The sequence below is a fragment of the Macaca thibetana genome, chromosome 20 (assembly GCF_024542745.1).
Source record: "Macaca thibetana thibetana isolate TM-01 chromosome 20, ASM2454274v1, whole genome shotgun sequence".
In the NCBI taxonomy this organism is placed as follows: domain Eukaryota; kingdom Metazoa; phylum Chordata; class Mammalia; order Primates; family Cercopithecidae; genus Macaca; species Macaca thibetana.
Genome location: NC_065597.1, coordinates 31,972,622 through 31,997,482, shown reverse-complemented (window position 1 = coordinate 31,997,482; position 24,861 = coordinate 31,972,622). Strand labels below are relative to the sequence as shown.

At 60.5% G+C, this 24,861-nt stretch overlaps 2 protein-coding genes and 1 long non-coding RNA gene across 7 annotated transcripts in view; 2 read left to right on the top strand and 1 right to left on the bottom strand.

The window, feature by feature from the left end:
- APRT (adenine phosphoribosyltransferase) overlaps window positions 1–24,861 on the top strand; it is a 187,719-nt gene that overhangs the window by 59,543 nt on the left and 103,315 nt on the right. The gene's annotated exons all lie outside the window — the stretch shown is intronic.
- Window positions 1–24,861, top strand: part of CBFA2T3 (CBFA2/RUNX1 partner transcriptional co-repressor 3) — a 101,701-nt gene that overhangs the window by 46,231 nt on the left and 30,609 nt on the right. Inside the window, exon 1 of one of the 5 annotated variants that reach the window (XM_050773619.1) lies at window positions 19,617–19,700. The exons of the other annotated variants lie outside the window; for them this stretch is intronic. The gene's annotated coding sequence lies outside the window, so the exon portion shown is untranslated. Of the gene's footprint in view, window positions 1–19,616; window positions 19,701–24,861 lie in introns of those variants that run through there. 5 annotated transcript variants of the gene reach the window in all.
- Window positions 15,950–19,587, bottom strand: LOC126944364 (uncharacterized). Its single transcript, XR_007722029.1, has 3 exons — window positions 18,647–19,587; window positions 17,952–18,170; window positions 15,950–17,532 (listed from the first exon to the last, which is right to left on the bottom strand). It is a non-coding gene; the product is annotated as an uncharacterized LOC126944364 (long non-coding RNA).

Genomic DNA, 24,861 nt, shown 5'->3' with positions numbered 1-24,861 from the left:
AGCCTAGTGGAGAGCGTCCTTCCCTGTGGCTGAGTTGCACAGCACTGTGTGGAAAGACCGTGTTTTGTGTGTCTGTTGATGGACCCGTGGGTTGTTGCCCCCATTGTGGTTACGGTGGACCACGCAGCCGTGGGTATTGGTAGTTTTTGCGTGGACGACACAGCCGTGGGTATCGGTAGTTTCTGCGTGGATGACACAGCTGTGGGTATTGGTAGTTTTTGCGTGGATGATGCAGCCGTGGGTATTGGTAGTTTTGCGTGGACGACACAGCCGTGGGTATCGGCAGTTTTTGCGTGGACCACGCAGCCGTGGGTATCGGCAGTTTTTGCGTGGACCACGCAGCTGTGGGTATCGGCAGTTTTTGCGTGGACCACGCAGCCGTGGGTATTGGTAGTTTTGCGTGGACCACGCAGCCGTGGCTATTGGTAGCTTTTGGGTGGACCACGCAGCCGTGGCTATTGGTAGCTTTTGCAGGGATGAATGTCTTCATTTCTCTTGGTTGGATTCCTAGGAGTAGAATCCCTGGCTCACCTGGGGACTCTGGGTTTCATTGTCCACAGGGTTTCAGGGGATAAATTATCAAGAAAAGCTGCTGTCCTGGTGGGCAGGGGGCTTGGCCTTGCTGTCACCGCGTCCTCCCGCAGGCACGGGAGAGCAGCCGTCTCCACACCTCTCACGGGCGATGGTGCACTGGCCCCGGGGATGGATGCGGTTGCCTGAGGTCACCGGCTGGTTCAGGGACGCTCTGGGTTGTTTGCACAGCGGCGGCCAGGCTGCCTGCAAGCTGCTGTCCTATTTGATTCCACAAACAGTTATGGGATCTCTCCAGCACCTGCTTTCTGACCGCGTGACTCGTGCCAGATTCTGTACCTGGTTTCTTTGCTTCTACCCCAGCGCCCCATCCCAGGTCCATTTTGCACTTGGCAGACAGATGGGTCCCATTAAAGGCCAGTCACAGCTCTCCAGGGATGGAGCCGAGGTCCTTGTGGGGCCAAGACCACACAAACTCCTCTCCCTTCCATCACCCACCATCACCCACTCTGCTCCGCCTTGCTGCTGCCCACCACGCCTGGCTGGCTGCAGTTCAGGGCCTTTGCGCTACTGGCCCCCATGCCCGGAATGCTCTCCCCCGACGCCTGCATGGCTCCCAGCTTCCCTTCCTCAGGTCTTGCTCAGACGTCACCTTTTCAGTGGCCACCCACTCACCCACCCCGTGCCTCTCCCGACCACCACACCTCCGAGCCTCGGCCGAGGGTCTTGTACATTTATTTGCACAGTGTTCCTGGGCTCCCGTCCGAGGTCAGCTCCGTGGGGCAGGACTTTTGTCTGTCTGCCCCCCGCACCTGACATGGGAGGTGCTCAGGACACAGGCACCCTGTCTTGCCTGAGGGACGGTCCCCAACACCCCACCTGGCGGGTGACAGGGCCCGGGGTCGCCGGCTGCTTCAGGGCCGCCCTCACTGGGTGCTGGAAGAGGGTTGTTTGCACAACGGCTGGGCTGCCTGCAAGCTGCTGTCGTATTTGATTCCACAAACAAATACATCCCGTGTCTGCTTTCCAGCCCTGGGGCTTGATCCTGGGTCTCGCCTGTGTGGGGGCAGCTGGACGTTGTGACCACAGAGGCAGCTGGGAGTGGCCTAGCGTTGTGACTCCCTCACAGACGTGGCCTTGGGCCCGCTCTGCCTGGTCATCGGCCCCTGAGGCCGGGGAGTGAGGGAGCATCCCCTAAACCACAGGATCCCAGAAACGCCCCCTCCAAGCACAGCTGTGCCAGAACCGGGCAAGAAGCCGCTCGGGCCCCAGTGCTGCCGAACAAAACACCCCAAACTCAGAGGCGTGACGCAGCCCTGGCGGTGCTCAGAGACCCTTGGGCCGGGAGATGGAACAGAGCCCCGTGGCCCCGTGATGGCCCCATGGTGGCCAGGGTCTCGGCCGGGTGGTCTTCCCTGCTGGGGTTCAAAGGCTCAGCTTGGGGATGCCAGGGGCTCGGTCAGCAGCAGTGGGTGCCACCCTCCATGTGGCTCCCACTTCAGAGAACACCCCATGCTGGGCAGGCTTCACCAGGTCGGCATCTACGGCTTTTCTGAGCTGACTGCAGAGTGTCACGAGGCGCCTCTCCGTCGTGGCCCGTGTAGGCCAGCGGGAGGAGATCAGATCCCACCTCCTGAGGGAGCAGGTGGGTCAGTGTTGGCTCGCCACCTGTCAGTAGGGCTTGGCTCCTTGGGTAGGGGGATGGGCTAGCTGGGCCTCTGGGGCCTGGGGAGGAGGAGGCAGGAGGGGGATCATCCCAGGCAGTGCTGGCTTCCCAGGCTCCCTCTGTGACAGCTGAACCCCCTACAGCTGCCGCCCAGCCCCGGAGCAGCCTGGAGATTATCACCCACAGGCTCCATGCCAGGCTGGTACCTGGCTGGCATGGCCCCCGTGGCCAAGGCTGCTGTCTCCCTGGGTGCCCAGCTCTGACCTCATGAAGGGTTGCAGGGAGGTCCCTGGAGAACAGGTGGACCCGCCTCTTCCCTAGCCCCTCCTCCACCCCGGCAGGATTCGGACACCCAGATAACAGGCTGGCTTTGGGGTCAGGATCTGGCCCCAGGAGGAGCTGGGGCCCCCAGTTTCCAGCTGCCTCTCCCCGTGGATGGGGCCCAGCAGCCTCACCTCAGCGGGGGTGTCAGTGCTGCCTGGGGAAGTCCATGCACCTGAGGGCAGGGCGGGACCCGGCTTGTCACATTGACCTGGTCTTCATGCTGACATCTCTGGGCCACGCTTCCATCTGACCTAGCTCCTTAGGTGGTGCCCATTCATTCCTTCGACAAATAGTGATTGGTGCCTGCCGTACGCCTGAGGCTTCGGCTCCGTCTGGGAGAGACAGAAGTGAAGGAGGGGAGCCGCCATGTGTCGCCCCCCAGGGCCGTGGGGGTTGACGCTGGCTTCTCTGGTAAAGGGACATGGAGCTTACCTGCGGGAGGAGGGAAGGGCCACGCATGCCAGGCCCGAGGCAGGAGTGTGCCACCACCTCCAGGACCAGCGAGGAGCCTTGTCTCAGAGAAAGGAGATGAGGGCAGGGAGGCGGCGGGGGCTGGGCCGGGCCAGACTGGCTGCCCTGCCACTACAAGGACCTCGTTCTGAGGTGGGGCACAAGTGACAGGCAGGGAAGGCCGCATGAGCTCCTGGGAGCCTACGGTGCACCGAGGCATCAGCCGGATCCGGAGGAGGAATTCCCAGCAATCCCCGCTGTAAATGCCTTCATCCCGTCTTACAGCCAAGGAAACTGAGGCTCAGCAGGCCCCACCCTGCATCTAGCTTGTCCCTCGGGAAGATCTTGCCCTCGGGCTTCCGTGCAGCCATGCGGTGCAGCCACGCTCTCCTGAAACAAAGCCCGTTGGCTGACCCAGGGCCACCTGGTCTGGTGCGACATGTGACAGACTGTGTCATAGCTCTGAGACTCGGCCTGCTGACCGACCCCAAGCAGGAGAGATGGAAGGAGGTCGCTCCACCTCGATGCCTGAAAACCGCAGCACAGGGCAGTGGAGACGCCGACATTTTGGAGATGAAGCTGGGACAGACGCCTCCCAGCCCACAGCACGCCGGGTCCCTCGGAGCACTTGGGGGGCCTTCAGTGGTGGGTCGAGGAGGTTTGTCCGGTTGGACATTGGAGGATGAATTTGTCACACCTTTTACATGCTGGAACCCCCCTGCACGGAGCCCAGATTCACTCCTCGCCTCTGGGAAAAAGGCTGGGCTCTTGGAGGCAGCAGCCCGGCCCCAGAAGCCAGTTGTACCCCGGCTGCGGCTCTGCTCGGACCTCCTGGGAATTCGCTCACTGGCCCCACCGCAGTGGGACTGACCCCCTTTCACAGGTGAGGAAAGTGAGTCAGCCCAGCGCCCACCAAGTGCTCCCTGCAGAATTCACGGGGGCCTCCCCCGCCTCACGGAGCTGACTTCCAGGGGGCAGAAGAGATGGTGCCAGCTCGAGGCTGCTGCCCGTGGGAGGCAGGACAACCTTGTCTTTCTAGTCCTGGTCCTTCTGTCTCTCTTTAAAAAATCATCGTGAAAACGTTCACACGGCCTCTGGTGAAGAGAGGATGGCACCGACTCCAGAGTGCCGCCCACGTCCTTGGTGACCGGGGCTCCCCATGCTACAGCCTGGAAAAGCCCATCGCGGGGAAGCTGGGAGTCCAGGGTGCAGGGGCAGCTCTGAGCCCCCAGGAAGGCACATTCCCAGACTCCGCACACGCAGGGGCTCCTGGTGGGCAGTCGGGCAGACAGTGAAAGCTGAGGGACGGTCCCTGAAGAAACGAGAAGCCTCCGGTTCCCGTGTTGCCCTGGAGGGAGGAGCAGCATATTCAGAGCCATCCAGGTGGTCTCAGGCAAGTCTTGAGTCTCTCGGAGCCTGTGTCTCCCACTGCAGAGTGACCGCTCGCCCCACCTGCCACCCTCAGAGTTGTCCTCCTGCTGGGATGAGAGTAGCACGGGGCACTCGGAGCAGGTCTCTGGCTGCCTGGCACAGGAAGGGCCTCTCTTCTCTGCGGAATATTCCCTGGGGGCTGCTTTGACTCAGCAGCACCGTCCCCCCGCCCGGCCCCCTGCAGATCTCCTGGAGGCTGCATGAGAGCACTCGGTGGATGAGTCAGGGTACCCAGAAGGCTCCGCTCAGGAGGGAGCAGCAGAGCCAGCCCCTCGTGGGTCTCCCCCAAGCAGCTGCCACCACGGCTGCGGCTGCACCGTGCCCGAGCCCGGCCCATCTGCCTGCCTGGCACCTTCCCAAGGCCGGGGGCTGGGAGAGGACCAATCGGGGCAGGGCTGGAACCCGGTCCTCTGCCCACTGCGGACATGGCCCGCTGCCCCAGGGTCAGGGAGCACGGTGTCCAGGACGAGGCCCTTGCTGTGTGACTCCAGGCAGGCCCCTGTCTCCTCTGCTGCCTCCCCCTTGGGCTGGTGCAGAGCTGAGACCCCTCACAGACACAGCAAGCCCTGGGCTTGGCCACAGTGACCGGTGGCTTCTAGTTTCTTCGGGGGCCGTCCCTCAGTTTTCACTGTCTACCCGACTGCCCCGTTGTCACCCACACATGGTCAGGGGTGTGTGGCTCTGTGGCCTTGGCGGAGAAAGCACTCAGTGAGGTGGGAGGTGGTGGCAGTGGCCTCCATCAGCCCGAAGCTGTGGGCAGGACTCGTCGTCATGGCCCCTGGTTGGGTCTAAATTCAGCAGGTGGTTTCCTGCACCTGCTTGGCCCCCAGTGCCTGGCTGTTCCCACCGTGTCCGGCCAGCTGGGGCAATGGGTGAGACCAGCTGCATCTGGGCAGCAGAGGCTGTTTGACAAGAGTGACCTCATGCTCCCGGCCATGGGGCCTCTGCCTCTGGGGAGCCACAAAGCTTGTCCTGAGCCGCCTTGCAGGGACCACTCCCTGCATCCAGTTGCTTCGAGGCCCCACGGCACAGCACTGAGAGCTGCCCCGGTTGCCCCCGCAGCCACCACTGGGCCCTCCGCCTGCCCTCCTCCCCGTGGCCTGTGTCTGCGCTGGCCAGGTCTGCCCATTGCTGGACCCTTTTCCAAGGCCATCCCGGCCATCACCCCTGAGAGCTTCGTTCTCTGCCGCCTTCCTGGACCCCAGGCCGCTCTCCTTTGGTCTCAGCAGAGTCTAGTCTCCTCGTGGTCAGTGGCCCCAGGGAGGCAGGGCAAGGGCGGGGCTTGTGCAGGGCCACTGGGGCGGTCCTCAAGGTACACAGCACACTCCATATCAGCACAGCCCTTGCAGCTCCCAGCGAATAGCGTGGAAGGCGGGGCCCGGAGAGGGCAGATCTTCACCCAGGCTCACTAGGACTCAGCCCAGCAGGTGCGGCCCCTCCAGGGTAGACATGACCACCACCTGCCCTGCCCCCACCCCATGGGGCTCCTTGCTTTAGCCCTGGCTGGGTCGCTGTGACCTTGCCTGACCACGCCCCCACCTCCACCCGGGTCCTTGCTGTAACCCTGGCTGGATCGCCGTGCACCCTCAGCATCAGATCCCAGGGTCCTGAGGGCCTTCCTGGTCCTTAAACTGTGGTGATCTGTGCTTCCAAAGTCCTGGCCAGTGAGCCTGGGTTCCTCCCCTGGCCCCACCTTTGAGACAGGACCATCCTCGGGGCTGGATTCGGCATTCTGGTCTTTCCCCAGAGCCTCCCCAACCTAGAAGGTGCAGGCATCCAGCCCAGGAGCCCAGCGCCTGTGTTCCAAAGCCGACCTCCATGTCAGGGCCTTCCCACCCTGACAGCAGGAGCGACAGATGTGTGAGCCGGGTTGCAGAAGACGTGCGGCTTGGCCTCCCTCCGGAGCCGTGCTGCGCCCCGGGACTGGGTTGTGCGGAGCCTGAAGCCCCTTCACGACTCAGCTGCTCCTCGGCTCACACAGCAGGAAGTGCATTTGTTGCTCATGTTGACTCCCAAAGGCCTCAAACAAACAGCCCTTCTGGTGGCAGTGGATGTGGCAGGTAACGTGGGCAGCCAAAGGTCTGAGAGGCCCCCACTCGGGCTGAGGTCTCTGTGCAAGTCCCTGGCGGCTCAGGAAACCTCGAGGCAGCAAGCAGGAGCTCAGCCTGGTGGCCTGCCTGGAAGAGGAGGCAGGCAGGGGGCACTGGGCGGAAGCGCCGAATCCTCACCTCCCCTGTGCGATGAGGAGGGGGTGCAGGTCCCCCCGTTTCACAGGGAGAACGCTGAGGCCCGGCAAGGCCAGGGGACTCACCCACACCAGTGGACGCTGACTTCAAACCCGAAAGTGGTGCCCCCAGCTCGCCAACCTGCTGTGCGGTCTCAGCACATCACAAACTGCTCCACGTCTCTCCCTCCACCTTTGGCAAATCGGGGAGATGTGGGGTATTTGGAGGGACCCGGTGGGAGCCAGGCAGCTGTGCCGGTGAAGGCACTGGGGGCCTCTGTAGAGCCGGCTGTCAGGGTCGGGTCCCAGCGCTGTCCGTCCTTCTGTGCACCTTGAGCAGTTCCTTCCTCTCTGGGCCACTGCTGCCCCATCCGTACAGTGGAAAGAGTGAGAGGTTTATGTTTTCATCATGATTATATAACAGAACAGCCTCCTGGGGCAGGGGGACTGCCAAGGTTAAACGAGTTAGTATTTTGTTGGCCACGTGCAACCACACAGGGGCAAAGCCTGTGCTACAGGAACATTGGTGTCGCTGTCTCCCAGGTTGGCATGGGATTCCAGGAAGGGGCCGTCCGCCACCCTCCGGCGGCGGCTGCAAGCTGGGACCCAGCCTGTAGGAGGGATTTGCCAGGGAACAGGCGTGGGTTGGCAGCTCTCCAGGGCGTGGGTGCATTCTTGACCCCGCCCTCGGGAAGGCCTCAAGCACAGCCCTGGCGTGAGGTAGGAAAGGCACAGTGCTTGCAGAATGTCTGCCCCGGGCACTGGCATGGCCAGGCCCTGGCACTCAGGTCCTCTCTTCTCTGTGCAGCAAAGGGCGGACAGGATTTAATGCTCCAGTCCATAGAGCCCCTTCCCACTGTGCCCATGCTGGTGCCCGAGGCAGACATGGTGAGTGCACCGCAGCACTCGGCCCTCTCAATCCTGCTAAGGCAGCGGCAGCCTTACCACGGAGGGCCCTAGGCCCTGCTGCTGGACAGGACTTTTACTCTGGCTAGACGGGCTCTGAGAGCCCAGCCAGCTCCGGCCACCTCCACATCCTTAGACTGCAGAAACCTCGGGTAAGAACAGGGTCAGTTTCTGGGGGGGCTGATTTCCAGGGAGGTCTAGGGTACCCTCTTGGGTGAAGACCCTCAAGATGCCCTTAGACCGGGAGCACCCCCAACCACCGTGTGGCACAGCCCGGCTTCAGCCCCTGAACCCGGCTCCCGGGACGTCCTGGCCGTGACACGTTTGGTGGCATCGACACCAGCCCTGAAACCAGAGTCCTGGGCTCACGGCTCACCCTGGCCTGTCCCGGTGATTTAACCTCGGGCAGGCAGTTGCCTGTGTGGGCCTCAGCTTTGACGTGTGTGAACTGGAAGTCAAAATGTACCGCGCAGAGAGGTCTGGGTGAGACGGGGTGAGGCGTCCCTATTCCCCGGGTGAACATTTACTGAAGCAAGCAAATGAATAACTGTGTCATTACCACGAAGGCTGTGGTGCATGTGGGGGGCGTCCCAGGTGCCCCCAAGGAAGCAACTTAAATGAGGGCGCTGCAGCCACGAGGCCCCCAGAACCTCGATGTACGGCTCAGGAAATGGCAGCTGATAGGATCCTAATTCCCAGGGGTCCCATTTAGGGTGATTCTTATCCTCCTGCCGCCCCAGCCTTAAGGCAGAGCTTTCTGGACAAAATCCAGGCCTCCTGACTGCCCCTCCCTCGCTCCCTCAACAAAATGTGGCCCAAGAAGTAAGCAGGGGGCTGCAGACAGAGAGGGAGGGCAGGAGAGGGGCAGGGGCCGGACCCCCACCCAGGGAGATCCCGGGAATAGGGGCCCACGCGCCGCCCTGGATCAGGAAATCCCGGCTGGCAGGGTGCCACCACCTCCCTGCCACCCCATCCGTCACCAGCCAGACACATTTTCGGTCCTGCCAAGCTGGGGTGGGGCAGTGTGGCACGGAGGATCGGCTCAGCTTCCCTGCTCCCCCACCATCCTTTCTGCTGCCTGCGTGTAATTAACAGAGTAATTAAAAACAGGACGAGTTAATTGGTATTCATTTATGTGGCAGATGTTTTTAATTGAGGCAGGAAACAATTTACCTGTTTACATCAACAATGGCAAAAGCAGGCTTGTAAAACACATTTAAAAAAATATTTTCCTCTCCCTTCCTAAAAAGAATTGAAATCTCTTGGTCTCCCCTGCCCCAGGCCTCTGCCCTGTGAGAGATGGGCAGGCCCTGCCTGGGGGAAGGCCCAGGGTGGGGGCGGAGCAGGGAGGTCCCGCCAAGAGGAAACATCTGTTTAAAAGGTTTGCCTCCAGAGCAGCCTGTTTTCCTTAAATTCAGAGAAAGGATGTGTTGTTCCAGGTTGTGGAGACACCGGCCTCCACAGCCTGGAGGCTGCTCTCCAAGACACCTCCCCAGTGAGTCTGGCCCTGCTGTTTAATGTAGCCCCCTGGCAAGGGGCTTGGCCCTCCAGGAGGGCGGGAGGCAGCCTCAGGTGGGCCTGGCTGGAGGAAGACCACCCAGCTGGGGCTGGCAATCAGGCAGGGCGGGGAGGGGCTGGGGACCCAGTCCTCCTGGCAGAATCCGGGAGCAGGCAGGTGTGGCTGCCCCCCAAGGGAAGGCAGAGGCCGCCCTCATCCACCTGCGTTTTTGGTGCCTTTGGCATTGTGTGGTGGGGCCTCCTGCCACTCCGTCACCACACACCACCTGTGGCCATTGGAATTTAAATTAATTAAGATGAAATATTCCTGGCCAGGAGCAGTGGTTCACGCCTGTAATCCCAGCACTTTGAGAAGCCGAGGTGGGCGGATCACTTGAGGTCAGGAGTTTGAGACCAGCCTGGCCAAATTGGTGAAATCCAGTCTCTACTTAAAAAGAAAATTGGCTGGGCGTGGTGGCGGGCGCCTGTAACCCCAGCTGCTCGGGAGGCTGAGGCATGAGAATCGCTTGAATCTGAGAGGTGGAGGTTGCAGCGAGCCAAGATCATGCCTCTGCATTTCAGCCTGAGTGACGGAGCGAGATTCCATCTCAAAAAAAAAAAAAAAAGGTAAAATAAAATGTAAAATTCAGTTTTCCCCTCACAGGGCTTCCTTTCGAGTACTGGGCAGCCAGGTGGGGCTCCGGCGACTGTCAGTGCATGGGCCTAGAACATTCCACTGTTGCAGAAGCTTTATTGTTTAGCCGACTTACATGTCCCTGGTTTGGGAGGACGACAGGCCTCAGGTTCACACCGCCTGACCCTTTCACCATCTGGGGAAGGAGGGAGGCAGGAACGCCCACCCCAAGGAGAGTCATGAATACTTGAGCGGAGCGCTCAGGAAGCTGCTGGTTTACAGACTGGCACTAATTGAGCACTTGCTGTATACCTGCGCTTGTAAATCGATTTAATTCTCATTCTCATGCTGCTTCCCAAGGTAACTCTCCAGGGAGAAGTTATCATTGGCCTCTTTGTGCAGATGAGGGAACCGAGGCCCAGGAATTGCAGTGTGAGGCAGGGTCTGACGTGGCCTCCAGACCTGCATTGAAACGGCCTCCACGGATTAAGTGGAGCAACGCTGACTTTCCAGCAGTTCGACTTGTAGGCACCATCCTTGCCTTTGTTTTTAGAGTAAACATGCACCAGACTGCACCTGCTCAGAAGTAACTGGGTTCCTGCCCGGGGACTCCGCGGAGAGGCTGCTCTGGGTGGGAGGGAACACCTGCGCCTCGCCCTGCACCATGCATGCAGTTTGGAGAATTCGAGGAGCGGGCTTTGCCCTTGTGATCGTGGCTGTGGGCACTGGGCTTCTTACCTGTAAGGCTGAGTGAATACCGCCTGTGGGGACAGCGCCTGAGGCAATGCTGCTGTTAGAAATGTTTCTTTAGAAATAGAATGCTTGTTCCCTGGTGCTGCAAAGAAATAACACTTGAACATAAACTTAATTCTCTCGGCAAGGCCATTTTGACTTTCTGCAGAAAGGGTCCACTCATCAGCAGTTTTGCCACGAGAGTGCAATGAACAAAGGAGACCAGGGTCATTTATAACCTGACGCGTCCACCCTGTTCTACTGCTATGCTATGTCCAGTTTCCATTGGCTGGAACAGCACCTCACATTCTGTATTTGTCCCAATTGGCTATAGAAGTTTTTAAAAGAGGCAAAGGCAGAGGAGAATAAAGGAAGGAGGAAGTAACTTGCGGAATGCTGAGAAAGATAAAAACACCTTCAAATAAGGAAGAGGAACAGGTTATGACCTAATGTTTGCTTGGACCAGTATAAGCACGCCAGGGCAAATATTTAGGCTAAGTTGCGGGAGCTAAGAACATAAAGTATATTGATTTCTTTTTTTTTTTTTTTTTTTTTTGAGACGGAGTCTCGCTCTGTCGCCTGGGCTGGAGTGCAGTGGCCGGATCTCAGCTCACTGCAAGCTCCGCCTCCCGGGTTCACGCCATTCTCCTGCCTCAGCCTCCCGAGTAGCTGGGACTACAGGCGCCGCCACCTCGCCCGGCTAGTTTTTTGTGTTTTTTTAGTAGAGACGGGGTTTCACCGTGTTAGCCAGGATGGTCTCGATCTCCTGACCTCGTGATCCGCCCGTCTCGGCCTCCCAAAGTGCTGGGATTACAGGCTTGAGCCACCGCGCCGGGCCAGCACAGGTCTTTGAATAAATTATGCTTCTAAGAGAAGTTACTATTTATTCCTAATTAGACGAGGAGGAAAGTCTTTGAAGAGGAACCTCTGCTGCTTTACGCTGATGAGCCGGCGAGCCTGCAGCTCCGACCTCTCTCTGCACCAACCCTGAAGGCCATGTGGCCCCGAGGTTCTCGGCACCCCCTGCTGTGGGAGGCCGGGCTGGGCCATGTGGGTGACCTGCCATGGAACTTCTGGGACATTTTGAGAGTTCTTAGGGCAAGAAGACAGAATGTTCTAGACTGAGGGCTCTGGCCTGGGCATAGCTCTGCTCTGCCCTCCCTCCTGGAGGCCACCCAGCCTCCTGTGTGGGGCTCACAACATAAAACCAGCAACAGCCACAAATTTTCAGGCGGTCGGCGGGCCACGCGCTTGGAGTTCAAGGCTTATGCCAGTAGCTGTGTGGCCTCTGGAGGGGCGGGAGCCCCACCCTGTCCAGGAGGTGAGAGTGGTGAAGGCCTCCCCGTGGCTGTGGACGGGGACCTCGATGTCATGCAGCTGGTTCCAGGGGCAGTCCCAGCCCACACTGCGAAGGCAGGGGGACCAGGGCCCCTTCTGATGCCAGGGCAAGAGGACGGGGCCCAGGCCATGGTGGGGCCTTCTCCGGGACCTCCCTTCACCCCCGGCCTGCAGTGGTCATTGAGGCACCAGGTCGGTGCCTCAGTGTCAAAAAACTGAGAAGCAAAAGGGGCGTTTGTGTGCGCGTTTGCATTTGGGTGGGGGTGAGAGAGAAAAGCCACAGGCATCCCCAGCCCAGGGTCCTGGGGTCCCAGGGGCTCTCTGCAGTCAGCACCAGGGAGGCCACGCTGTCTCTCCACGTGGGTCACTTCCTGCACAGCCTGGCCACGCCAGCTCACAGGAAGTGGGGGGAAGCGCCAGGGCGAAGCCAGCCCAGGCCGTCCACTCCAGGGAGGCCACCTCTAAAGTCCTGTTTGGGCTGCTAGGGCTTGTGGGTTTCATGTGCGCCATCTCCTGGGGTCCCTCTACGCACACGGGAGGGACCAAGGGGATTGCGGCCCCACACTCCTGTCTGCACGCACACTTGTGTGCACCCACACTCTCGTGTGCACCTACAGTCTCATCTGCATGTGTGTCATACGTGCGGACATCACATGTCACACTCATGAGGCTGCGGGGAGAACGTTCTGGCAGTTCAGGGAAAACATTCTTGACTTGACGCAGGGGCACCATGAGCCACCAGACCCTGATTGTTCCTCAGCGTCCACACGGGCAGCGGCGTGACTTTAAACTTGGCAGCCGCCCTCTGCAGAGTTCAAGGTGATTTGCAGTCAATTTGTACATTTTTTTAAACAGCGACGATACTTTGGGAAGCGGTTTAGCCTCCCCTGGCGCCCCATTGGCGGAAAATCCTAACAGAGGGCCTCAGGTTTCCAGGGGTTTCCAGACCCTCCACAGACAGCTGAGCCTTCCCTGCAGGCCCTGCACGTGGGAGTGTCTTGTTCCCAGGGCTGTGCGACCTGCCTGTCCCCGGCATCCCAGCCTCTGTGCCCTCCCTGGGGCAGGCCCTCCCCTCTACCCTTCTCCCCTGTTGTCCCCGGCACCCCAGTCTCTGTGCCCTCCCTGGGGCAGGCCCTCCCCTCCGCCTTTCTTCCCCCGTGTCCCCGGCATCCCAGCCTCTGTGCCCTCCCCTCTGCCTTTCTCCCACGGTGCCAGTTCCTCAGCCTTCAGAACCAGGTGCAGCATCGCCTCTTCCTGGAAGGTTCTCTGGCACTTGCTTGTGTCTGGGGCTGTCTGTGGGACTTTCTGCTCCACACCTAAGTCCAGGCACGTGGCTGTGCAGAGGGCAGGGCCAGGTAACTCACACCTGCAGCCCAGGCCTGGGGTCAGCCGACAGCCGATGATCTCAGATTCCACCAGTTCTCCAGTTCTCTTCCTTTTTCTTTTTTCTTTCTTTTTTTTTGCCGGGGGAGATGGAGTCTCGCTCTGTCACCTGGGCTGGAGTGCTGTGGCGCGATCTTGGCTCACTGCAACCCCTGGTTCGAGCGAATCTCCTGCCTCAGCCTCCCAAGCAGTTCTCCTTTCCTAAAAGAGTCTGTGTTGCCGCGCCTATCTAGTAACCCATATGACGTTGGCGACCCTGCCCTCCCCTCTGCCGGCCCCTCCACCTAGCAGTCAGGTCTTCACCCCCAGGAGCTGCAGCAAGGAGGGGCCTGTACCAGGGGCCAAGAGGCATTTTTAAAAATAAAACGAGGATGTGGCGTAAAACAAAGGGCTGGGAGGCAAGGAGGGAAGGTAGAGAAGCCCCCCTTCATCCACCTTCCCTGCCAGCCCACCCACCTCTCCCCAAGGGCCACCCTTGTTCCCTCCAGAAAAGCTGTCTGCAGATCAGGCCACCTCTCAGGCAGGGACGTTCTGAAGCCATCCCTGAGGTCACACGGCCCTTACTAGACAACATGCACACACGAACACCCACCCCACGAATACGCATAGGAATACACATGTACACATACACCCACACGTACACGATGAGTGCACACACACGGACACACCCATGCACACGCATGAATACACACACGTGCACATACACCCACATGTACACATACACCCACATGTACACATGAGTGCACACACACGGACACACCCATGCACACGCATGAATACACACACGTGCACATACACCCACATATACACATGAGTGCACACACACGGACACACCCATGCACACGCATGAATACACACGCGCACATACACCCACATGTACACGAGTGCACACACATACACGGACACACACCCATGCACATGCATGAATACACACGCATACACACGGACACACCCATGCACACATGAATACACACATGCATGAATACACATGTATACACCCACACGTACACGTGAGTGCACACACAGAGTCATGGACACACCCATGCACATACATGAATGCACACAAGCATTAATACACATGCACACATATACCTACATGTACATGTGAGTGCACACATGCACACATGGATACACACCCATGCACACATGAATACACAGATACGAATACACATATACACCCACATGTACACGTGAGTGGACACACATACACGGATATGCACCCATGCACACACATGAATACACACCCATGCACCACGTACACACATGCATGAATACACACGCACACATATACCCACATATACACATGAATGCACACATACACACGGATACACACCCATGCACACGTGCGCCCATGCACGTGCATGAATACCCATGCACCACGTACACACATGCATGAATACACACCCATGCACCACGTACACACATGCATGCACACTCACATGCACCACGTACACACGTGCATGAATACACACCCACGCACCACGTACACACGTGCACGCACACACCCATGCACCACGTACACACGTGCATGAATACACACCCACGCACCACGTACACACGTGCACGCACACTCCCATGCACCACGTACACACGTGCACGCACACTCACATGCACCACGTACACACGTGCACGCACACACCCATTCACCACGTACACACGTGCACACACACTCACATGCACCACGTACACACGTGCACGCACACATGCACACACCTGATGGATAGAGAACACCGTGACACTCCTGAGAGGCGAAGGTGGCAGGGAGTGGCCCAGGGAGGGCGAGGTTCTGACCCAGCTGACCAGCCACACAGACCACCAGGGCCCCCACCCACCCTGTGTCCAGCCCACGTGTCTGTTCATTCTCTGCGCTTCCCCCTCAGTGCCCCCACCTCCACGCTGCCCCCTCCACGCTCCCCCCTCCACGCTGCCTGCGGGGCTCCTGAAGGAGCTGTCCGTCCTCTGAGTTGAGGTCAGACTGGTGAACTCCTCAGATAGGCAGACCCAGGGCAGGAGGCCACCACCCACCAGTTCCCCCAGCCCCATCTTCTCCCCCCCCCCCACACCCACGCCTCCTCCTGACAGCACCCCCAGCACACGGATCCTCATGCGGAAGTTTGCTTGTCTGCAGGTCGGCTGCCTCCCTTGGTGGCTTGCGGGCACGGGGACAAGAGAAGGGATTGGCCACCCCCAGGACTCCCAGGGTGCCAGGGGCAGTGCTGGATGAGGACACCGCCCCTTCCTCCCTCCGCCCCTTCCCCGGGCTGGCAGCCACACCCCCACCCCCACCCCATCCCGGCAGGCAGCGGGCGGCCCAGATGGCGGGGCCGCCTCCCCCAGGGCGCTCCGGGAGTTGCTGTTGGCAGCTTAGCTCCAGCAGCTGGGCGAGGAATGTGTTTCCTTTGTGTGCGGCCACGGGGTGAGCAGGCCCGGACATCTGGGTCCTATTTGCGGCCCTTTGGGGCGCAGGGAAGATTTTTCACTCCAGCCTCTGAGCTCACGGCTCTCCCCTAGCCTCTCCAGGCTTTGCTCGACACCCAGGGTGCTGTAGAAGCCCAGGCCCTGGGCGCTGTCCGCAGGGTGCAGGGCAGAGGGTTGGGGCACCTTTGATGGCAACTTTGATGGCCAAGGGCTGTGGGGTTAAGCCAGAGGTCAGGCCCAGAGTCACCCCGGTCGCTTTAAAAACACGTCAAGAGGCCGGGCGCGGTGGCTCACACCTGTAATCCCAGCACTTTGGGAGGCCCCGGTGGGTGGATGACGAGGTCTGGAGATCGAGACCATCCTGGCTAACACGGTGAAACCCTGTCTCTACTAAAAATACAAAAAATTAGCCGGACGTGGTGGTGGGCGTCTCTGAGGAGTCATCATATTTATTCCATTTGTCGTTCTCATAAACGATGCTGTGATGAACATCCCTGTAGATCACCGTTTGTGCATATTTCCTGAGAATGCATTCCTGAGGGTGGAATGGCTGGTCCCAGTTGAGACCCCACCATGGAGGAATGAGGTGCGGAGTAGCGGAGGGCAAGCGCAGCATTGGCGTCTGAGGCCTGGTTTGGCTAGAGATGAGATGGGTCACTTCTCTTCTCCAGCTTCCCAGCGTCCCCATCACCATCTGTGAAATTTCAGTGTTGGTCTCTCAGGTGCTTTGCAGCTCTGATATATTGAGATTCTAAGTACTTATGTGTATCAGTCAGCTATCGCCGTGTAACAAGCTACCCTCAAAGCAACCACCATTCTTTGGCTCACAGTTCTTTAGGTTGGCAGTTTTGGCAAGCCCAGTGGGGTGGTGCTTCTTGGCATGGCTGGGTTTGCTGTTGGCTGCTCTGTGATCAGCCATGGGTCAGTCCAGCTCCACCAAGTAGCTGGGCCAACCCTGTCCTGCGTGTGTCTCATCCTGAGCATGTTCACATGGGGGCTCCACAGAGGGCTAGTGGGGCTGCCCGCCGCTGACATCCAGGCTCAGGGTATCTGACATCCCTTGTGCCACATCCTGCCCCCAGCCAAAGCAAGTCCCCCAGCCAGCCCACATCCAGGGGGCAGGGAAGTGGACCCCGCCTCTCCACAGGAAGAGCTGCAATCACATCGAAAGGACAGGGGTTTGGCAGGGTGGGAAATCAAGGCTGTTAGCAGGAAACCCGCCTTGTGGAGAGGGCCCTGAATAGCCATGACCAGCATTCCCTGAGCTCCTGCTGCAGAACAGACTCAAGTAGCTCCTTAGTCCTCAGACACCCGCCCGGGAGGGGTGCTCCCCCCACTTAATGGATGAGGGGAGCTGCCTGCTGGGCTCACACGGCGGAGGGGGCAGGCCTCGATTCAAGCCCAGCCCAGGCTCTGTCCTGCAGCAGCGAGCCACCCTGTTGAACCTGCAGAGGACGGGGCCGCCAGGGGAGGCACATGGGGGCTTTGTCCTTATGGGCCAGTCAGCAAACCTTTACGGGGCCCTGCCATGTGCCAGGTGCTGTTCAGGGCCCTGCCCTGGGGGAGACGGGCGTAAACATGAGGACCAACACAGATGGAGGCTTCAGACACTGATGAGTGGCTGGAGAAGAAAAATGGGTGATGTGGCAGAGAGTGCGGGGGCGGGATGTGGGGGCGGTCAGGGAAGGCTTCTCTGAGGAGGGACATTTGCGCCAGGACCTGAATGATGAGGAGACGGCTATGCAGAGATCGGGGAAGAATTCCAGCCAAAGTCAAGGCCCTGAGGCCAGCGGGAGGGACGGAAGCGCAGATGGCATGGCTGGCCAAGACTGGCGGAGAGACCCCCAGCCCACCTGTCCCCATCTGGCCCCAGGACACTCAGCACACTTTGTCCCACCTTCCGCATTTCTTTGGCGAACCCTGGGTTCACTTGCAGCGTGCGGCTATCCAGAGAGGCTCCTTGGTCCTCAAAAACCCATGAGGGAGGCTTCTTCTCTCCTTTGGAAAGGAAGAAGCAAGGCCAGGTCCACCTGGAGCCACATAGAGGGTGCAGAAGGGGTGGGTGGGCCCAGCCTGCAGACAGAGGCCAGCCTGTGTCCTCCCTTTCAACGGAGAGCCCTGGGCTGGGGTCCGGAGGGGAGTTTCAGTGAGATTTTTGTCTGATACGGTTTAGCAGCATATCTGTGACAGAAGGGACCTCTGCACCCAGGCCGGCCGTTCATGGTGGTGATGGCAGCTGGCAGGCAGTCCGGGCGCTGCCGGCCAACTCTGGGCAACAAAGCTTCCCCCACACGGCTGTGAGGGGGGAGGGGGTCTTCACTGTGCCCCAGAGCCTCTCTGGTTGGTCCCCTTCCCCAGCACTGATGCTCACTGTCACCCAGGCCAGCTCTGGGCACAGTGCCAAAGGCGAGCCCTACCTGGGCCAGCTCCACGCGGCCATTGTGTCCTGGACAGACGGCCTGAAGCATGACAGCTGGGTGGCTGGGACGAGTGGCAGGCACTATATTCTAGACGCTTTTCATGAGCTCATGCACTTCGTCCCTCCGTGATTCTGCGGGGTGAATTCCATCCCTATTCCCATTTTACAGATGAGAAAACTGAGGCCAGATCAGGAGACGGAAAAGCCAGCTCCGTTCCTGCAGGGAAAAGGCACCTGAAGTTCCCTTTCCCTCCCTGCCCCAACTTTCAGATCGCGAGAAATGACGTCCGCGTGGCAGGGCCACGGAGGGCTTTTGAGTTTACGAAAGCCTTTTTTTTATTTTTTTTTTTTGAGACGGAGTCTCGCTCTGTTGCCCAGGCTGGAGTGCAGTGGCCGGATCTCGGCTCACTGCAAGCTCCACCTCCCGGGTTTACGCCATTCTCCTGCCTCAGCCTCCCAAATAGCTGGGACTACAGGCGCCCGCCACCGCGCTCGGCTAGTTTTTTGCATTTTTCAGTACAGACGGGGTTTCACTGTGTTAGCCGGGATGGTCTCAATCTCCTGACCTCGTGATCCGCCCCTCTCGGCCTCCCAAAGTGCTGGGATTACAGGCGTGAGCCACCGCGCCCGGCCACAAAAGCCTTTTTGTTCACTGTCTCAAATCACCCCACCCAAAGACGCAGCCCGTCTTACCCGAGGGGAGCCAGAGACACACGTTTGGGGATGGCGCCGACCCTGAGTTCACACAGTTGGTTCACACAGCGGCACGGGAGGCAAACTGAATTTCCTGCCGCCCCGCCCACTCTGTTGCCATGGCAACCCTGTGACCTCCATCATCATCACCCACAGGCCCTGGGGTCAGGGTCCCTTGTTCCTGTCCGCCGCGGGAAGGGCAGCAGGGGTGAGTTAGTGGGGCCAGAGGGAGGGTCCACCCTGGGTTAGGCCCACGAGGACCCGGAAAGGCCTGGGAGAGAAATGGGACTTGGCCCCTTGTCCCTGCGGGGGCGGGAGGGTCCACATAGACCGATGGCAGAGAAGGCACTGCTCTCCTGTGTTTATATGGCTGCTTATTTGCCAGGCAGGAAGGCCGGATACAAGCCAGATGTGGAGGCAGCCACAGGGCAGCGCCTGAGGCTCTCGGACCGCCTCTGCCCACCCCAGATCCCCACACTCGGCACAGCCCTAGAGGCCAGGGGCAGGGGACGGGGGGCGGGGGAGGGAGCCGCCTCCTGGTCACCTGGATACAGGGTGGGGGTGGATGGGGGCACCCGCTGTCCTGGGGCCTGCCCACAAGGAGCCCCACATCTCTTCACTTTGCCTCTGTCTTGGCCTGGGAGCCCCGGGTCTGATGCTGGTCAAAGACCTTCTCAGGGCCCTTCCCAGAGTCAGCACCAGGTTCTCCTCGTTTCATATGCCCCTCAGGGGGGACACAGAGACCCCGCTGCAAGGGCCGCCCTGCACTGCTCACGCCATCCACAGCTCACCCCACAGCTGTTCCTGAGGTGGGAGGGCATTGCCCGTCCCCAGGCCTTTGGATAACAGCGGCTCCGGAGGACACTGAGGCTGGGACTGTCCGGTCCTCAGTGGGCTGTGCCTTTCCGGGTTTTCTTGGTCACCACGCAGCAAGTGTTTGCGGAGTGCCTGCAGTGTGACACTGGTGTAGGCTGTGACCGATGCCGAGGAAGCTCTGCCCTCCTGGAGCTCACCGGGAGCATCCACAAGAGAAAAAAAGGAGCAGGACAGGCAGGTGGGCTCACCAGGAGAGATGGTGACAGGAGGGGATCCAGGGCAAGGACTGCGTGGGCTGCAGCATCACCGGGAAGCAGGCAGCCTGGGGCAAAGGCGGGAGGATAAGAGGCAGACTTGCGGGGACCTGGGGGAAGTGCATTCCCTGCAGAGACACCGCCATGCAAAGGCCCTGGGGCAGGTGCAGCCAGTGACCCAGGCCCAGCACAGGTGGATGTGGGGGTAGTGCGGGTGGTGAGGCCAGAGGGGACAGCTGGTGAGGCCGGAGGGGACAGCCAGGCACCAAGCGAGGAACAGCCGGGCCACTCTGGCACTGGCCAAGGGGCCGGGGGGCCACCGTGTACTGCTCTTGGGAAACGTGTGGTGGAGGGTGGCTCGCCCCTCTGGCTCTCCAGAAAGCCAAGTGTACGGGTTTACCTTGGCCTGGGCTCACTGCACTGGATGGCTGCCCGGCCAAGTAGAGGCTGGAATTCAGAGGCTGGGGCTCCATTCCCGGCCCTGCCTCTCACTAGCTGCATGGCCATGGCCAGTGACCTCAGGTGACCTCACCTCTCGGGGACAGCATCGGTGCGGGGTCGTCCGTCTCCAGGACCGTGAGGAGGTCGGAGGGCGGCCGTGGACGGATGACTCTCAGGGTCTACTCTTTGCACATCTGTGCTTTTCCCAGAGGAAGCTGTGGGACCCATGTGATTCTGAAGGAAAATAAGCAGCTGTTTAAAGCAGTGGCCGCCGTCGGGGTCGCCCGGGATGCCGTGGCGTCCGCCGTCCCAGCCACCATTGGGGTCACCCGGGATGCCGTGGCGTCCTCCGTCCCAGCCACCGTTGGGGTCACCTGGGATGCCGTGGCGTCCGCCGTCCCGGCCGCTGTTGGGGTCACCCAGGATGCCGTGGCGTCCGCCGTCCCAGCCACCGTTGGGGTCACCCGGGATACCATGGCGTCCTCTGTCCCAGCCGCCGCTGGGGTCGCCCGGGATTTGGCAGTGACTGTCGCGCGTGCATATTCACGTCACCCCCCACCCCCATTGCGCAGATGTGGACAGGGCTGCCCACCCAGGTTGCAGTGCCCGGAGCATGAGCTCAGCCCCTTAATTCTACACTTTTTTGGAGGGGCCAACTGAGGCACAGCACTGTTCTGGGAACAGGGCCCATCCTGGACCTGTCCTGAGCGCCTCCAATCCCTCCCTGCACCACAGCACCAGGAAAGGCTTTGTGAGGGGCCTTGCTGGGCCTCTGAGGCTGGACTTTGGGGCATCCTGGGATGAGGGGTCAGCTGGGCTAACAGGAGGAGAGGCCTGGAGCTCCCGGGTTGGTTGCAGGCCATGCCCTCCTCCTCCCCTGCCTGCCTGTGGTCAGCTCCAGCAAGGGCAGAACCGGTGCCCCCCACTCCCCGGGAGCATGTCCCAAACTCACGGAGAGGATGGGCTCTAGAACCAGGCACCCTGGGCCCATGCCTCAGTTTCCCCACCTGACAGCCTCTAGACCTTTGGGGGCACGAAATGAGGTGATTTGCACAAAATGCTCAGGTCAAGCCTGGCACGCAGTGGGACGTCATCGCCGTGGCTGTGTCACCTGTGCAAAGCCCTCAAGGCAGGTCACCTGCCTTACCTGCCCAGCGTCCTACGCCCCAAGGCTTTTATGAGGGTCAAAGGACATTACAGCAGAAGCAGGGCCTGTTACTCCAGAGCTGATGAAGGTGCAAGGTGGGGAAGGCTGGGAAGATGAGTTCTTGCACTGGTGGCCACGGGTCCTCCTCCCATGGAGGGTTCTGGAACCCCCGGACTGGGATGCCTGGGCTGTGGCCATTTCCCAGCTGGGCAGGGCGGGCTGCGTGCCCCAGGCAGACAGGGGAAGTGATGGATGAGTGGCTGGCCGCGGCACATTCCAGGCTGCTTCCCACCCGCTCCGCCCAGCCTGGAAAGCGGCTTGCTCTCCCGGCCCGTTAGAGACGTTTCGCTGGGAACTGGATGCGCCGTCTGGGAAAGACACGGCCTCTCGCATGGGCCCTGGGGAGCGGCCTCCAGGGTCTGGGAATTTTCTTTTTTTCTTTTTTTGAAACAGAGTCTCACTCTGTTGTCCAGGCTAGAGTGCAGTGGCACAAATTCAGCTCATGGCAACCTCTGCCTCCCAGGCTAAAGCAATTCTCGGGCCTCAGTCTCCTCTAAGTAGCTGGGATTATAGGCACGCACCGCCATGCTCGGCTAAGTTTTGTATTTTTAGTAGATGAAGTTTCGCTACGTTGGCCAGGCTGACCCCAAACTCCTGACCTCAAGTGGTCCGCCCACCTCGGCCTCCCCGAGTGCTGGGATGACAGGTGTGAGTCACCACGTCCAGCAGGTCTGGGAATTTTCTCGATGAGTGGGAGCTTGGGAGGCAGATGAGGCTGCAGCCAGGGCTGGGGGAGGAGCCGGCACCCTCTCCCTGTCTTCTTCCTTTAGACATCTTTGACCGGCTCCTGCATGCCCAGACCCTTTGGGGAAACCACACAGAGGGAAACCCAACATCAGGGCAGACTCAGGTGTGCCCAGAGAGGGGCGCATTGCACCCGGAGCCAGTGCCTGAGCCATCGAGGGAGGCAAAGCCCCTGCTCTGGGGTGGGGGGGACAGACAACTAGAAGATGCCACCATCAGCCATGGGCAGGGAGAGTGTGAAGGACACTTGGCAGAGGCCCAAGCCACAGAGGGAGGCCAGGAGGGCAGGTGCCTCCCTTCGGGGTTCCCAGGCTGCAGGTGCCCTCTGTGGCCAGTGGGGAAGGGGCAGCTGGGCCAGGTCACCCTGATCCACACCTGGCTCTGCCCCTCCTCAGCCTCTCTGTGCCTCTGTTTCCCCACTCGTAAGATGGAGAAGCGCAGGCTGTCCCTCAGGGCCGCGGAAGAATCCGTGAGGACAGGATTGGTGCTCTGTGTGAGATCCTTCCCCTCTGGGCATCAGAGCCCTCCTCATCAGACTCCGCACCCACTGCCCACCTGCCTCTGAGCCAGTGCCATAGGGAAGGGCTGGGACCCAGATTGACCCCACCAGCCCCAGCAAGAGGACCTCAGTGCTGTTCTGAGCCAGGGAGGGATTAGGACACTTGTGTAGGCCCCAGGAGGACAGCCAGGGTGGGGACAGCAGGTGCCCCGGAGACCCCCTTGTGCTGGGCGGCCAGGCCTCGGGACCCCTCCCCAGATTCCATGCTTTCTTCTGCACACGCAGCGCTGGGCCTCGGGGGCTGTTAGAAAATACATGGGGGTGTCATTGGGGACTGGGGTCTCCTTGCAGCTGACGTAGGGTTCGGGGATGCTGGAGGCCTTGTTTCTGTTTCATGGGTGCTTCGAGCTTTGGAAAGAAAACCCCTTGGGGTTTGAAAGACGGTCCTTAAGCTCACGCCTCAGAGCCGGCCACCCCAGGCGCTACCCCAGATTCCGTATGGCGACAGGCCACCCACCCCAGCCTCAAGTACGAGTCAGTGTCCCTTCGGCCCACATGACACCCACAGGGCCGCACGTCCCAGCATGGGGCTGGATGCCTGGGCTGTCCCCGTGAGGCTGAGTCAGGGTCCAGGCTGGCTGGCATCGGGACCATTTCATCTCCTGATGGCTGCCATGTGCAGCCTAAGGGTGGCCGATGGGGGCTCCAGGCACAGGCCCTGGTGCTTCTGGGCTCTGAGACCCAGAACAAGTCACTCGCCCTCTCTGGGCCTCAGTTCCCCATCTAGAAAGTGGGTGTAGTGACGGGGCCCGCCTCATGGGGCAGCAGGTAGACGATGCTGAGAACAGACCGAGGGTGCCAGGTTCCTCCGTGATGGTAGCCCTTCCTGCCACTTCTGTATTCTGCCTTGAGATACAAGCCCCTTCAGACAGAGACGGCCCCTTTCCTGGTGCTGCTGAGCCCCCGCGGTTGCCTGAGGGCCATTGCACCAGGACACTGGGGTCTACTAGGAAGCACAAGGGGCTCTGTGTGGTTTTATTTTTCCAAGTGGTTTGATGACTTCATTCACCTGTGTGTGTCTGGACGGGGCCTTCTTACAGATGGAGCGGGGAGCGGGGAGCAGCAAGTGGTCTTGTGTCGAGGGGATGCGGCTAGGCCTCTTCCTGTGTGGTTCGCAGCCACGGGCTGGTAGCCCACGGGGCCTCCGAGCCTCGAAGTGGGTCTGTAGAAATGGCCCTTGGCCGAGGTGCAGGGCCTCAAAGGGGAATGAGGTGGGAAGCCAGGCACCCAGGAAGGACGAGGCCACCCCTGTCTAGCGGTGCCTTAGCCTGGAGAGGAGCCTGCAGTTGGCCTTGGTGGAGCTGTGGGCCAGTGGGAGGCTCCAGAGACTCCCCACACTGCTTGCAAGTGCAGGGATGGAGGAGGATAATAATTAATAACGATCGCAGAGTGCTGGACACCCCTGCTGCGCACGGCTTCATCTCCATCCCCTTTGAAGAGGCAAGGAAATGGGCAGAGAAGCTGTGGGTTGTCCGAGGAAGCCAGGCCGACAGGACTCAGCCTCCCTCTGTGACTGTGGGGTGGACCCACCATGCCTCCCTGCCCCCCTGCCCAGCCAGCGCCAAGGAGATGGGTATCCAGGGCAGCCATGGGTCCCCTGCCCTGAGCAGCCAGCCCCCAATGTCTGCAGAAAGCGCCTGTCCTGTGACTGGACAGCCCAGCCCCTCCCACCTGCTGCTGACCAGCTCTCAGCCCCACCTGCCCTCAGCCCCGCCCCTTCAGCCCCGCCCCCTCAGCCCCACCTGCCCTCAGCCCCGCCCCTTCAGCCCCGCCTGCCCTCAGCCCCGCCCCCCTCAGCCCCGCCTTCCTTCAGCCCCGCCTGCCCTCAGCCCCGCCCCCCTCAGCCCCGCCTCCCCTCAGCCCCGCCTCCCCTCAGCCCCGCCTCCCCTCAGCCCCGCCCCTGAGCATGGCGCTCCACTCACCCCACGTCCCTCTCTGCTCCACTCCAGCCCCTAAGCGGGGGGGGGACCCCAAAGAGGCATTTCCCTTGAGGGACTTCCTTTGGAGGCTACCCTGGGCGAGCTGCGTCCTGGGGGACCCGGTCAAGCACAGAGACCCTGCAAACAGGTCGAACAAAAGGCAGGACCACCCAGAGTGGGGTGACATCCTGGGGACTGAACGGGGAAGGGTGAAAGAGCTTCGCGGGGGGCGGGGCAGCCTCTCCTGGGGAAGTGAGGTTGAAGCTGAATCCCAG